At 42.6% G+C, this 16,542-nt stretch overlaps 1 pseudogene; it reads right to left on the bottom strand.

Annotated features, from left to right (window-relative positions):
• Window positions 1–592: 592 nt before the first annotated feature.
• On the bottom strand, window positions 593–8,105 carry LOC122564930 (tubulin beta-4 chain pseudogene; annotated as a pseudogene).
• Between the last annotated feature and the right edge of the window lie 8,437 nt (window positions 8,106–16,542).

Below are 16,542 nucleotides of genomic sequence, written 5' to 3'. Positions count from 1 at the left end.
GACTCTGCCACTAGCTTCAAACGAAGCAGTTTACAGCTTTCATTTCTCAAAAGATTCAAAAACAGATGAAGCCTCACTGCCTTCCACAGCATGGGCCATGGGAACGTTCAGTGTTTTACTCTGCTTATAGTATAGATCAAAGTGCCATTTATTTTGAAAACGACCAAGGTCCAAATTTCAACTAAAAACTTCTCCCAGCAAAACTTGGAAATTTACTGACCTTCACCCATCCCCTGATAGCACAGCCCCTGCTTTGGGCTAAGTGAACACAGCTGCCATTTTCCTTGAGCTCCATCTGTTCTACTCTCATTTTATTAAACAAAGAAGGATTGATTGCCTTTAGAGAAGACCTTACCTGTTCTGGCCTATACGTGACTCCAATCCCACACCCACATCCCTTGAATGAACTTTTTTAAAAAAACTGCTTTTATTTTAGCATTTTAATTACCTTCCCGGTCTATATTTTTTTAAAAAATTACTATCAACAATTTTTATTCAAAACCAGTAGTTAAAAAAAGCTGAAAATACAAAGCCACAGAATGGAAAAAAAGACAAACTTCAGAAACAGGTCTTAATGTAACATGTTTAGAATTCATAATATACAATTCTCACTCTCACCCTTCTCCTCAAATTCACTTTCATCTCCAACTGTAGCATCCCGTTCTTGCTGGTACTCAGATACCAGGTCATTCAGGTTACTCTCAGCCTCAGTAAACTCCATCTCATCCATGCCCTCACCAGCGTACTAATGCAAGAAAGCTTTCCTCTGGAACATAGCGTAAACCACTCAGGGATGCGTTTAAACAGTTCCTGGATGGATGTACTGTTGCCAAAATAAAGTTGCCAGATATCTTAAGGCTTCTAGGTGAGATGTTACAATTAGCTTCTTAACATTATTGGCAATCCAATTAACAAAATATGTGCTACTTTTGTTCTGGACTTCCAAAATCTATTTATCCACTTCTTTCATGGACATACGGCCTCCGAAAATGGCAGCAACAGTCAGGTAGCAGCCACGCCAAAGGTCACAGGCTGCCATCATGTTCGTAGTGGTCAGAGCATTGAGTATAGGAGTCGAGAGGTCACATTGCGGCTGTACAGGACATTGCTTAGGACACTTTTGGAATAGTGTGAGCAATTCTGGTCTCCCTCCTATCGGAAGGAGATTGTGAAACTTGAAAGGGTTCAGAAAATATTTACAAAGATATTGCTAGGTTTGGAGGGTTCGAGCTACAATGAAAGGCTGAATAGGCTGAGGCTTTTTTCCCTGGTGCACCGGAGGCTGAGGGGTGACCTTATAGAGGTTTATAAAACCTTGAGGGGCATGGAAGGGTAAATAGACAAGGTCAAGAATGTGGTGCTGGAAAAGCACAGCAGGTCAGGCAGCATCTGAGGTGCAGGAAAATCGACATTTTGGGCAAAAGCCCTTCGCCTAAATAGACAAGGTCTGTTCCCTAGGTTGGGGAATCCAGAACTCGAGGGCATAGGTTAAGGATGAGAGCATCTGGATGGGTATATGAATAGGAATAGGAAGGGTTTAGAGGGGTATGGGCCAAATGCTGGCAAATGGGACTAGATTAATTTAGGAAATCTGGTCAGCATGGATGAGTTAGACCAAAAGTTCAGATACCGTGCGGGCACGGTACTGCAGGCTGTTACGGCTGGTCAGAGGAGCAAAACCGTGAAGAAATGTAGTCGGGGGAAAGGCACCATGTTCACTGCTAGTTTACATAGATCAGCATTGAGCTGACTGAAGAAATGCTGACAGATTGTTACACTGCTCATGGTGGCTAACATTAGTTGGAGTTGTGAATTTAAGAGAATGGAAACAGTTGTCAGTACACAAGCTGATAGACAGACATAGTGGCATTATAGGGTTCTACTACCATGCCTGACACTTTTGGTGAAGGCACATCACTGAAAGTATTCATGATTTTGTCACGATATTCTTCATGGATTTCACTGATAAGCAGTGTACCCATGCCAGAGCTAGTACTGCCACTGAGTAATCTGGAATCCCTGGAGGCAATCCCATCCCTCAGCCTCCTTTCTCACCACATCCAGAACAGAGTCAATTAATTCAGCTCCATTAGTGTAAGGTTCTTTGGCCCAATTGTTACCAACACAATTTTGTCCAAACTCAAACGTTATCTTGACTGGAAATTTGCCCAAAGGCTCTGAGCGAACCAAGCTCCAAATTCATAAGAATTGCTCGGGATATGTATTTACCATCTGTAGCCTCATTATAGTACACATTAATCCTTTCCAGCTGTAGATCACTGTCTCCAATGATAGGCTAAAGTGGGATCAATGTCCTGCTCATCACTGACTTCCCAGGACTTGGCTCTGATCTGGTTTCCACACTGACCTGCTTGAAGATGCACAATCTCTCTCCTCTTCCCACCTTCACCAAAACCTCATGACCTTCCCTGTCCATTAAGCTCTTGACACAGGAGAGACCTAATGCTTAAGCTTAACAATACATTTTAAGCTTGTTTTAATTGCTCCATAACCCATTTTTACAGTTAAAAATGAATTCTTAAAAGAATTCTTAAAATATTATATTCTAAAATACATGAACTAAAAATTCACAATACTTCACATTACCATACATCGGTTTAGATTTAGTTTTTTTTAATTGTCATGTGGACTCAAGTACAGAATGTCGGAGTACATTGAAAAGTGTATAATGTCAACTCACAAGGTGCCATCTTAGGTCCAGGTTCCTAGGTACAGAATCATAACAACAAGATAGAAAGAACAAGGTTAAAAGTTAAGCTACAGTAATGTTTAGTGTTAAGCAGAAAAATAAAGAAATGAAGCTAAAGTCAAACAGTACAATCCTTTGAAAGTGCTTAGCCATGCTGGGACTGCACTTGCTACAGTGGCTCGATCTCCTCCTCTTTGCCATGTTTTCCCCACACAGTCCACTCTAGGAGACCCCACACCAGGCCTAGCACACTGCCGCTGAAGCAACCGTTGCTCGCATCGATCTACCCGGAGTATCGATTCTGGCCGGCCGTATTGCTGCAGCCGACTGACACCGAGTGCCGAGGCTGCCTTCTCTGGTGACTGCCGAGGCTGCGCTGCCCTGCTGTTGCCTCCAACTGAAAAGCCAATGCTGCTGCCACCACATGAGTGTAATTTTGGTGCATTAGTTAGAAAAGCTCACCTGGAAACAGCCGTTTTCACAAGAATTGTGCTAACGTAAACTTTGTCAATTTCTGGATGTCGACAGGGCCCAAAAAATTCATAAAATAAGTAGAGATGAGAGAGGGCTTTTGGCACATTTTCTCACTTCCTTGTAGATAGTTCTAGAGCTTTTGTGTCCACACCCTATCCAGAGACCATTTGTCAGAGTTGTTCAGAGTGATTTTCAGGCATCAATAGCTTGCCTGAAGGCTCATTCCTGCAGTCGGACTTGAAGAATCATTTTGAACATTTCTTCATAACATGGACTATTTAGGTCAGATTGGAAAACAGCAAATGTGACGCCACTGTTTAAAAAAGGAGCTTGACAAAAGGCGGGCAACATTGAGCCCATTAGCTTAACTTTCGTAGTAGGGGAAATGCTTGAATTTATCATCAAGGAAGAAATAGCAAGACACCTGGATAGAAATTGTCCCAGCATGCAGATGCAGCATAAGTTCATGAAAGGCAGGCCATGTTTGACGAATTTGCTGGAATTCTTTGAGCACATTACCAGCATGGTGGACAATGGGGAACTGGTGGATGTGGTGTACTGTATTTTTCAGAAGGCACTTGACAAGGTGCTGCACAAAAGACAGCTGCATAAGATAAAGGTGCACGGCATAACAGGTAATGTATTAGCATGGATAGAAGGTTGGTTAGCTAACAGAACGCAAAGAGTGGGGATAAATGGGTGATTTTTTGGTTGGCAATCAGTGGCTAGTGGTGTACCTCAGGGATCAGTGTTGGGACCACAATTGTTTACAATTTATGTAGTGTTTCAGAGTTGGGGACCAAATGTTCTCTGGATGGAGTAGTGGACACAAAAGCTCCAGATGGAAATGAGAACATGTGCCAAAAGTCCTCTCACGTCTCTACTTGTCAGAGTTTGCAGATGACACTAAAATAAGTAGTAAAGTGTACAGAGGACTGTGAAAGTCTGCAGCGGGATATCAATAGGTTAAGTGAGAGGGCAAGGGTCTGGCAGATGGAGTAGTTAGTAAATGTGAGGTTATCCATTTTGGAAGGAATAATAGCAAAATGGACTATTATTTAAATGGTGAAAAATTAAAGCATGCTGTTGTGCAGAGGGACCTGGATGTCCTTCTGCATGAATCACAAAAGTTGGTTTGGAGATGCAGCAGGTAATTAAGAAGGCAAATGGAATATTGTCCTTCATTGCTAGAGGGATGGAGTTCAAAAACAGGGAGGTTATGCTGCAACCAAAAAGGGTGCTAGTAAGGCCACACCTGGAGTATTGCGTGCAATTTTGATCTTCTTACTTGAGAAAGGATGTACTGACACTGGAGGGAGTACAGAGGAGGTTCACTATGTTGATTCTGGAGTTGAGGCATATGAGGACAGACTGAGTGGACTGGGACTAAATTCATTGGAATTTAGAACAATGAGGGAGGATCTTCTAGAAACATATAAAATTATGAAGTGAATAGATAAGATAGAAGCAGGGAGGTTGTTTCCACTGTTGGGTGCAACTAGAACTGGGGGGCACAGCCTCAAAATAAGGGGGAGCAGATTTAGAAATGAGTTGAGGAGGAACGTCTTCACCCAAGGGTTGTGAATCTGTGGAATTCCCTGCCCAGTGAAGCAGTTGAGGCTACCTTGTTGTATGTTTTTAAGGCAAAGATAGGTAGATTTTTGAACAGTAAATGAATTAAAGGTTATGGCGAGTGGGTGGGTAAGTGGAGCTGAATCCATGAAAAGATCAGCCATGATCTTATTGAATGGTGGAGGAGGCTGAGGGGCCAGATGGCCTACTCCTGCTCCTATTTCTTATGTGCTTATGTTCTTACACTGAAAGTAAACGTCAAGGCACTTTCTGAGTTTGCATATCTTCCTTCTGAATGGTAATGACAACTGAATGTAAAGTTCAGGTTGAAGACTGGTTTTACTCTGCATCTTTTGCACTGTGCCCATAAAACCTATTGACTATATCGCTTTATATTCTGTCTTGCTGTTGCTCTGCATTACTGAACATGGTAGTATTGAGTTCGCTATTAGTCCCAGATGTCTTACTGCATCTTCCCCAGCTAGTTCAATGTCATTATTTAAAATGCCACATGCTGGACATACTTTATGTCCTGCATTTTATCCAGTGAATTACAACTTGCACTTATCTGTATTGGATTTCATCTGCCATGGTCCTGCCCACTTTAAATGTTTATCTATTATTTGCTAATTCCTTTACTGCTTCAGCAAACTTCAATGCATCCCAATTAGCACTATCTGACTAATTTGTAATTGCAATTTTCAATCTTGGTTATTTATGTAGATTAGAAATAGTGAGGAAACAAATAATGATTCCTAGGACACTTCACTCAGAGCAGTTTCGCAACAGCTTGACATATTTCCCTAACTGGTGTCCGTCTGATTTGCGTGAACACCCACTATCTCAAAACTTTTCCAAATCAAGTCCAGCACTGAGAACTGTTGAGCAAACTGGTGCTTGAGAGAGTATGATGGGTTAATTTGGAGCTAAAATCTAGTTTGTCTTCAGTTTAGCAATTCATTGAAAAATACTTTTTGATTTAAGACAAGTTAAGTTTTATTCCATCCTTGAAATATCGGTATGTATGCAAACTGAGAGCAGGTCCAGCTTGTTAATGAACTGATGAAAGACTCCTATATGATGATGTACAGCATTAGTGACATGTCAAGTGACACTAAACTCCCTTGTCTGCAACCACCTATTACAAGTGCTGACCTGTCAGTAGTATATTAGGCTCCTGGGCTGATAAAAGACAATTCCCTTCAGTGCTGAGGCTGATGACACACTCACAAAGGTGATCCCATAAGAGGATCTTGGTGTGTGACCTTAACACCTCCCCTTGGAACAGGTTGTTAACCAGTTCCCACTGCTGCACCAGGACCTTTGCTGGATCATACTGCTGCCAATTTAAATCAAAACACCATGGGATAGGGGCAGAAATCGGCCATTTGGCTCATCAAGTCTATTCCGCTATTTGATCATGTCTGAAATATTTCTCAAATCCATTCTCCTGCCTTCTCCCTGTAAACCTAGATAGACTTAGCCCTATCTCTGGGATCTGTTAAGAACACATCTATTTCTGTCTTAAAGGCACTCAATGACTTGACTTCTACAGCCCTCTGGTAGCAATGAGTTCTACTGATTCACCACCCTCTGGCTGAAGAAATTCCCTCCCAATTCCTTTCTAACGGGCTGTCCCTTCAATCCGAGTCTGTGCCTTCGGATCTGAGACTTGCCTACTATTGGAAACATTTTCCCCATGGCTACTGTATCCAGGCCTCTCAATATTCTCCAAGTTTCAATCTCCCCTCGTTCTTCTAAATTACATTGAGTACAGACTCAGAGTCCTCAATCATTCCTCACGTGACAAGTCTTTCATCCCCAAGATCATTCTTATGAACCTCCTCTGGACCTTCACCTCAAGTACATGTTTCCTTAGATACTGCTGACAATATTCCAGAAATTGGAAATGTTTAGAAGGATATGGACCAAAAGCAGGCAATGGGACTGGTTTAGTTTGGGAAATGTGGCCAGCATAGATGAGTTGGACTGAAGAGTCTGTTTCCGTGCTATTTGACTCTCTGACTCTATAAATGCAGTGAGATCTAGCCCTCTCAAATTGAATGCAAACATTGCATTTGGTTTCTTAACTACCAACTGAATCTGCATGTTAACTTTAAGAGAAACCTGAACTAGGACTCCTATGTCCCCTTTGTGCTTCAAATTTCTGAAACCTTTCTCCATTTTGTCTTGCTTTTATTCTTCCTGCCAAAATGCATAACCTCACACTTTCCCACACTGTATTCCATCTGCCACTTCTTTACCCACTTTGCTCGCCTATTCAAGTCCTTCTGCAGCCTCCTAATTTCGTCAACATTACCCACCCCTCCATCTATCTTTGTTTTACCTTCAAGCTTAGCAACAAAGCCCTCACTTCTTTCCTCTAGATTGTTCTTGTGTATCATGAATAGTTATGGTCCCAACAGTTTTGGGCGGCACGGTGGCACAGTGGTTAGCACTGCTGCCTCACAGCGCCGGAGACCCGGGTTCAATTCCCGTGTTTGCGTGGGTTTCCTCCGGGTGCTCCGGTTTCCTCCCACAGTCCAAAAGATGTGCAGGTCAGGTGAATTGGCCATGCTAAATTGCCCGTAGTGTTAGGTAAGGGGTAAATGTAGGGGTATGGGTGGGTTGCGCTTTGGCGGGGCGGTGTGGACTTGTTGGGCCGAAGGGCCTGTTTCCACACTGTAAATAATCTAATCTAATCTAATCTAAGTAATCTAAAAAAAAAACACTGACCCCTGCAGAACTCCATTAGTTACTGGCTGTCATCCTGAAAAAAAACCCTTTATCCACACTCTCTGCCTTCTGCCTGTCAGCCAATTCTCCATCCATGCCAGTATCTTGCCCCTAACAGCATGTGCTCTTATCTTATTTAGCAACCTCCAGCACCTTGTCTAAGGCCTTCTGGCAATCCAAGTGAATCACATCCTTTGTCTAAATTGCTCATTACCTCCTGAAAGAATTCTAACAGATTTATCACACATGACCTCCCCTTGACAAAGCTATGCTGACTTAGCCCTATTTTCACATATCCCTCCTGATATATCACAATCTCATCATTAATAATGGATTCTTAAATCTTATCAATGACTGAGGTTATGCTAACAAGTCTGTAAGGTCCCGCCTTTTGCTTCCTCCGTTCTTAAACTGGGGTGTTACATTAGTCATTTTCCAGTCCTCTGGGACACTTTCTGACTCCAGTGATTCCTGAAAGATCACCACCAATGTCTCCACAATCTCCTCATCTATGTCCATCAGAACTCTGGTCCGTAGATCCATGTGATTTATCCACCTTCAGACCTTTCAGCTTCTCCAATACCTTCTCTTTAATCTTGGCCAGTACACTCATCTCTGCTCCCAATCTCTTGAGGTTCTGGTCAACTACTGGTATCTTTCACCATGAAGATTGATGCAAAGTATCTATTCAGTACCTCTGCTATTTCTTTCTTACTCATTACTGCTTCTCCAGTTTCATTTTCCTGTGGTCCAATGTCACCCTTGCCTCTCACTTACCTTTTATATATCTAAAAATCGTTTGCAATCTTCTCTGATATCACAAGTTAGCTTAGCCTCATATTTCATCTTCTCTCTTCTTACTAATTAATTAGTTATCCTAAATTGGTTTGTAATCTTCCCACTAACCTCCACCACTTTGTACGCTTTTTCTTTAGTTTTTATGCTGTCACTGACATCTCCTGTCAGCCATGGTTGCATCGGTCCTCCCCTTGATATGTTTCTTCTTCCATGGGGTGAATTTCTGCTGTGCTTCCAGAATTACCCCCAGAAACTCCTGCCATTGCTGCTCCACTGTCTTCCCTACTACGCTCCCTTCCAATTGCACATGCAATGTGCCATAATGACTAGCGTGCAGTGGCTCTAACCTCCCTAATCATGAAGTGCTTTGAGAGGCTGGTCATGACCCACGCCAACTCCAGTCTCCCAGCCTGCCTCGATCCCCTACAATTTGCCTACTGACGTAACAGATCCACGTTATACATTAATGATCTAGATGAAGGAACTGAAGGCATTCTGGCCAAGTTTGCAGATGATACAAAGATAGGTAGAGGGACAGGTAGTATTAAGGAGGCGGGGAGGCTTCGGAAAGACATAGGTTAGGAGAGTGGGCAGAGAAGTGGCAGATGGAATACAATATGGGAAAATGTGAGGTCATGCACTTTGGTAGGAAGAATAGAGGTACGGACTATCTTCTAAATGGGGAGAAAATTCAGAAGCCTGAAGTACAAAGGGACTTGGGAGTTCTATCCAGGCTTCTCTTAAGGTAAACTTGCAGATTGAGTCAGTAATAAGGAAGGCAAATACAATATTGGCATTTATTTTAAGAGGACTAGAATATAAAAGCAGGGATGTGGTTCTGAGGCTTTATAAAGCTCTGGTCAGACCATGTTTTGAGTATTGTGAGCAGTTTTGGACCCCATACTTCAGGAAGGATATATAGGCCCTGGACTGGGTCTAGAGGACATTCATGAGAATGCTCCCAGGAATGAAATACGACACGGTGGTACAGTAGTTAGCACTGCTACCTCACAGCACCAGGGACCCGGGTTCAATTCCCATCTCGGGCAACTGTCTGTGTGGAGTTTGCACATTCTTCCCATGTTTGCGTGGGTTTCCTCTGGGTGCTCCGGTTTCCTCCCACAGTCCAAAGATGTGCAGATTAGGTGAATTGGCCATGCTAAATTGCCCGTAGTGTTAGGTGAAGGGGTAAATGTAGGGGAATGGGTCTGGGTGGGATGCTCTTCGGAGGGTCAGTGTGGACTTGTTGGGCCGAAGTGTCTATTTCCACACTGTAAGTAACCTTATCTAATCTAATCTAACATATGAGGAATGTTTGAGGACTCTGGGTCAACACTTGATGGAATTTAGAAGGATGAGGGGGAATCTAATTGAAGCTTACAAATTATTGAATGACCTGGATTGAGTGGATATTTGGAAGATGTTTACATTGGTAGGAGAGACTAGGACCCGAAAGCATAGCCTTAGAATAAAGGGACGACCTTTTAGAATGGAAATAAGGAGATACTTCTTCAGCGAGAGAGTGGGGTATCTATGGAATTCGCAGCCACAGAAGGCTGTGGAGGCCAGATCTTTGAGTATATTTAAGACTGAGATAGATAGATAGGTTCTTGAGTATGAAGGAGATCAGGGGTTATGGAAAGAAGGTGGGAGAATGGTGTTGAGAAACGTATCTGCCATGATCGAATGGTGGAGCAGGCTCAATGGGCTGAATGGCCTAATTTCTGCTCCTATGTCTGATGGTCTTATGGTCTTATGATAAGCTGAGTTATTTTGATGGTGGGGTGGTATATTAGTTACCACCTTATATGTTTGCTCCCATACTCTGATTAAGAGTGGGCGACGTCACGGCACAATTTCACGAGCATGTCAAAATGAAGATGGCCAAGGAACCGGAGAGCAGCAAATGTCCTGAGTGCTGAGCCTTGCAGGTAAGTCTGGGATGGGCAGTGTTGGGAGTGGGGATGGCTGGCTGTCATAAATGGAGGGAGGGTAAAGGTGGATAAACAGAGAACTATGGGATTGTTACACGGTTGCTATCTCTGTGGAGGTTAATCATGGTGCTGTGTGCATATAAAAAGGGAACAGAAGTAGACCATTCAGCCCCTCGATCCTGCTTCGCCATTCAATAAGATCACGGCTGATCTGTTTATCTTTCAAATTCCACATCCCTATCTACCCTCGATTCCCCTGCCTGACAAGAATCTATCCACCCTTGACTTAAAAATATTCAAAGACCACTTTGTCCACTGCCTTCTGACGCAAAGAGTTCCAACATTGTATAGGCCTCTGAGAGAAAACAAAATGCTCCTTATCTCTGACCTGAAAGGGTGTCTCCTGATTTCAGACTGCGCTCCCCAGTTCTGAACTCACTCACAGGATGAAATATCCTCTCCATATTCACTTTGACAAGACCATTCAGGATACTTCAATCAAGGCCATAAGACCACAAACAATGGAGCAGATATAACCCATTGATTTCCTTTATGGAAAGAAATCTGCCATCCTTAACTGGTCTGACCTACACATGACTCCAGACCACAGCAAGATGGTTGACTCTTTACTGCCCTCTGGAAAATTAAGAGTGGGCAATAAGTGATGGACCAACCAATGATGCCCTCTTCCTGTGAATTAATGAAAATAATTTAGCTCCTCAAGTCCACTCTACCATTCAATGAGATTATGGTTGATCTGATAGCCCTCAACTCCACTTCCTTGCCTTTTTTCCATTCCCTTTGATTCCCTTACTGATTAAAAAATCTGCCTATCTCATCCTTGAATATTCTTAATTTCCCAGACTCGAAGTCTGCTGTGGTAAAGAATTCCTCCTTATCTCTGTCTTGAAAGGGTGACCCCTTACTCTGAGGTTACGCCCTCTGGACCTAGACTCTCCCAGAAGGGGAAAAGTACATCTCATCACATCTACCCTTTCAAGTCCCCCAGAGGAAGGAATTAATGTGGGAAATGATAAGCAGACAATTACAAGAAGGGACAAAGAGTACAGATCTCAGAGCATATCAGCAGACAAGACTAGAGTTTATAAATATAATAAAAGGGCAAAATATAAGGCACTGTATTTGAATAAAAAGATAAACTAGTCGTACAAATTGAGACAAATCAACATGATCTAGTGGCCATAACTGAGATGTGGCTGCAGGATGACCTAGATTAGGTCATGAATATTGAAGGATGTGTGACGTTTAAGAAGGACAGGAAGCTAGAAAAAGGTAGAGGAGTGGCTCTGTTAATTCAAAATGAAATTCACACAAAAGAGAGGGGTGAGCTAAAGTCAGGAAATTAGGATACAGAAGCAGTCTGGGTACAGATGAGGATTGATAAAGGAAACAAGCACTTGTGGGAGTTGCGAAATGGTGCCCGAACAAATACCACATTATAGGACAGGGCATCAAGGAAAAAGTACTGAGAGCTTGTCTAAACGGTATGGAGATTATCATGGGGAATTTTAATGTAGTTATAGACCTGAAAAATCAAATGGAAAAAGTGGTCATGGAGTCACAGAGACATCAAGCACGGGAACAGACCCTTTGGTCCAGCTCGTCCATGCTGACCAGATATCCTAACCTAATCTAGTCCCATGTGCCAGCACTTGGCCCACAGCCCTCTAAACCCTTCCTATTCATATATCCATTTAGATGCCTTTTAAATGCAATAGTACCGGCCTCCACCACTTCCACTGGCAGCTCATTCCATACACGCACCACCATGTGTGTGAAAAAATTGCCCCTTAGGTCCCTTTTATATCATTCTCCTCTCACTCCAAACCTATATCCTCTAGTTCTGGACTATCCCACCCCAAGGAAAAGACCTTGCTATTTATCTTATCCATACCCCTTATGATTTTATAAACCTCAACAAGGAAACCCTCAGCCTCTGACGCTCCAGGTAAAACAGCCCCAGCCTATTCAGCCTCTCCAACCCTGGCAACATCCTTGTAAGTCTTTTGTGAACGCTTTCAAGTTTCACAACATCCTTCTGACAGGAGGGAGACCAAAATTGCATACAATATTCCAAAAGTGGCCTAACCAATGTCCTGTACAGCCGTAACATGACCTCCCAACTCCTGAATTCAATACTCTGACCAATAAACCACAGAGTTGTTTTCTCTGGTTTGTTACCTATGCCACATGCTAGTAAGACAAGGAATAGATTGAGAGAGAGCATTTGAACATGTGACTACAGGGATGGTACAGGAGGGAGGGATTCAGATACCTGGATAATTGGGGCTCATTCTGGGGTAGTTTGGATCTCTAAAAATGGCATGGACTACATCTGAACCAGAGGGTTATCAATATCCTGGGGTGGATATTTGCTAATGCTCTTTGGGAGCATTTAAACTAATTCAGCAGGGGGATGGGAACCTGAATTGTAGCTCCAGTGTACAGGAGATTGAAAGTAGTGAGATCATGAATAACGTTTCAAGGTCGCAGGAGTGTACTGGCAGGCAGGAGGGTGATTTGAAGTGTGTCTATTTCAATGCCAGGAGCATCTGGAATTAGATGGGTGAACTTGCAGCATGGATTGGTACCTGGGACTTCGATGTTGTGGCCATTTCGGAGACATGGATAGAGCAAGGACAGGAATGGTTGTTGCAGGTTCCGAGATTTAGATGTTTCAGTAAGAACAGAGAAGATGGTAAAAGAGGGGGAGATGTGGCATTGTTAGTCAAGGACAGTATTACGGTGGCAGAAAGGACGCTTGATAAGGACTTGTCTACTGAGGTAGTATGGGCTGAGGTTAGAAACAGGAAAGGAGAGGTCACCCTGTTGGGAGTTTTCTATAGGCCTCCAAAAAGTTCCAGAGATGTTGCAGAAAGGATAGCAAAGGTGATCCTGGATAGGAGTGAAAGTGACAGGGTAGTTGTCATGGGTGCCTTTAACTTTCCAAATATTGACTGGAAACACTGGAGTTTGAGTACTTTAGATGGGTCAGTTTTTGTCCAATGTGTGCAGGAGAGTTTCCTGACACAGTATGTAGATAGGCCAACAAGGGGCAATGCCACATTGGATTTGGTACCTGGCAATGAACCCCGGCCAAGTGTTAGATTTAGTGGTACGTGAGTACTTTGGTGATAGTGATCACAATTCGGTTATGTTTACTTTAGCTATAGAAAGGGATAGGTTTATACCGCAGGGCAAGAGTTATAGCTGAGGAACAGGCAATTATAAGGCAATTAGGCAAGATTTGGGAGGCATAGGCTGAGGAAGGAAACTGCAGGGGATGGGCACAACTGAAATATGGAACTTATTCGATGAACAGCTACTGCCTGTCCTAGATAAGTATGTACCTGTCAGGCAGGGAGGAAGTGGTTGAGCGAGAGAACTGTGGTTGTTTACTAAAGAACTTGTATGTCTCGTCAAGAGGAAGAAAAAGGCTTACGTTAAGATGAGGCGTGAACGCTCAGGGCGCTTCAGAGTTACAGGTTAGCCAGGAAGGACCTAAAGAAAGAACTAAGAAGAGCCAGGAGGTGACATGAGATGTCTTTCACAGGTAGGATCAAGGAAAACCCTAAAGCTTTCTATAGGTATGTCAGGAATCAAAGAATGACTCGAGTAAGATTAGGGCCAGTAGTGGGAAGTTGTGCATGGAGTCCGAAGAGATAGGAGAGACGCTAAATGAATATTTTTCATCAGTATTCATACAGGAAAAAGATAATGTTGTCGAGGAGGATACTGACATACAGGCTATCAGACTAGATGGGATTGAGGTTCATAAGGAGGAGGTGTTAGCAATTTTGGAAAGTGTGAAAATAGATAAGTCCCCTGGAATATATCCTAAGATTCTCTGGGAAGCTACGGAGGAAAACGTAGAGCCTTTGGCTTTGATCTTTATGTTGTCATTGTCTACAGGAATAGTACCAGAAGACTGGTGGATAGCAAATGTTGTTGCCTTGTTCAAGAAGGGGAGTAGAGACAACCCTGGTAATTATAGACCAGTGAGCCTTTCTTCGGTTGTGGGTAAAGTGTTGGAAAGGATAATATGAGATAGGATTTATAATCATCGAGAAAGGAATAAGCTGATTAGGAATAGTCAACATGGTTTTGTGAAGGGTAGGTCATGCCTCACAAACCTTGTTGAGTCCTTTGAGAAGGTGACCAAACAGGTGGATGAGAGTAAAGTGTGATATATTGTGTATATGGATTTCAGTAAGGCATTTGATAAGATTCTCCACTGTAGATTATTGCAGAAAATATGGAGGCATGGGATTGAGGATGATTTAGTGGTTTGGATCAGAAATTGGCTCTCTGAAAGAAGCCAGAGGATGGGAAATGTTCATCCTGGAGTTGTTACTAGTGGTGTACCACAAGGATCTGTTTTGGGGCCACTGCTGTTTGTAAATTATCTGGATGAGGGGGTAGAAGGATGGGTTAGTAAATTTGCAGATGACACTAAAGTCAGTGGAGTTGTGGATCATGCAGAGGATGTTGCAGGTTAGGAGGGACGTAGATAAGCTGCAGAGCTGGGCTGAGAGGTGGCAAATGGAGTTTAATGTGGAAAAGTGTGAGGTGATTCACTTTGGAAGGTGTAACAGAAGTGCAGAGTACTGGGCGAATGGTAAGATTCTTGGTAGTGTAGATGAGCAGAGAGATCTCGGTGTCCATTTGCATAGATCCCTGAAAGTTGCTACCCAGATTGATAGGGCTGCTAAGAAGGCATTACAATGTGTTGAGTTTTATTGGTAGAGGGATTGAGTTTTGGAGCCATGAGGTCATGTTGCAGCTGTACAAAATTCTGGTGCAGTCACACTTGGAGTATTGCGTACAGTTCTATTCACCGCACAATAAGAAGAACGTGGAAGCATTGGAAAGGGCGCAGAGGAGATTTACCAGAATGTTGCCTGGTATGCAGGGAAGTTCTTATGAGGAAAGGCTGAGGGACTTGAGGTGTTTTCATCAGAGAGAAGAATGTTAAGAGGTAACTTAATAGAGAAATACATGATAATCAGAGGATTAGATATAGTGGGTGGTGAGAGCCTTTTTCCTTGGATGGTGATGTCTAGCATGAGAGGACTTAGCTTTGAAGAGTGATAGATATAGGACAGATGTCCGAGGTATGTTCTTTACTCAAAGAGTAGTAAGGGCATGGAATGCCCTGCCTTCAACAGTAGGAGACTCGCCAACTTTAAGGGCATTTAAATGGTCATTTGATAAATATATGGATGATAATGGAGCAGTGCAGATTAGATGGGCTTCAAATTGGTTTCAAAGGTCAGTGCAACATCGAGGGCTGAAGGGCCTGTACTGCACTGTAAAGTTCTATGGTTTATAAAGGAAAACATACCAAACGTCGCCTTCATTATTCCATCCATCTGCGACTCCAGTCGAGATGATGAATTCATTGAATCTTTTTGGGACAATTTCTTCGACTAGGGTATGTTCTGGCACCAACCACAGAGTAGATGATACTCAACCTGATTTTGACCAACAAAGTAGGTTTGGTTACTGACTTCAGAGTGGGTAGCAGGGACTACAATGTTATTGAACTTGACACATAATATAAGGAACAGAAGTGTGGGTCAAGACTACTATTTTGAATTTAATTATAAGCGCATGAAACCAAAGCTCGCAAAAGTGAACTGGCCCTTTGGGTTAAAGAGTAGGTCAGTAGCGACGAAGTGGCAAATGTTTAAGGGGATATTTCAGAATGCATAGAATAGATATCCAAAAAACAAGATTTTTAAAAAATCAGAAAAAAAAATCACATGGGTGGACCTATGTTGAGCTATGGGGAACTAAGTTTAACCTCAAAGAAGAGATATTAATTCTGCAAAGCTGGGTAACAGATCAGAATGTTGGACAGAATTTACAAAAAAGAAAGAATTACTAAAAATAAGCATATTATCTAATTGGTTGCAGAGCCCTGAAATGCAGAGAGATCTGAGTGTCAGAGTGCATAAATTGCAGGTTAGTATGCAGTCATAATAAGTAATTAGGAAAGCAAATAGAATGTTATGGTTTATTGTGAGGGAAATTAAATGCAGGAGTAGAAGGTTATTCTTCAGCTATACAGCACATAGGTAAGACCGTATCTGGAGTAATGTGTACAGTACTGATCACCATATTTATAGGAAGGTATTAATACACTGAAAGCAATTCAGAGACTAATACCTGGACTGAGTGGTTGCCTTATGAGGAAAACCAGACCAGTTAATGTGAGATCCTGAGGGGACTTGATTGGCTGAGTGTGGGAAGAACATTTCCTCTTGTGGGAGAATCTAGAAATAAAAATCATAG

This window comes from Chiloscyllium plagiosum, unplaced genomic scaffold (genome assembly GCF_037043375.1).
Source record: "Chiloscyllium plagiosum isolate Xiang-an unplaced genomic scaffold, Cpla_swu_hap1 HiC_scaffold_1, whole genome shotgun sequence".
NCBI classification, from domain to species: domain Eukaryota; kingdom Metazoa; phylum Chordata; class Chondrichthyes; order Orectolobiformes; family Hemiscylliidae; genus Chiloscyllium; species Chiloscyllium plagiosum.
The sequence above is the reverse complement of the archived record's forward strand: the minus strand, read 5'-3'. Positions and strand labels throughout refer to the sequence as shown.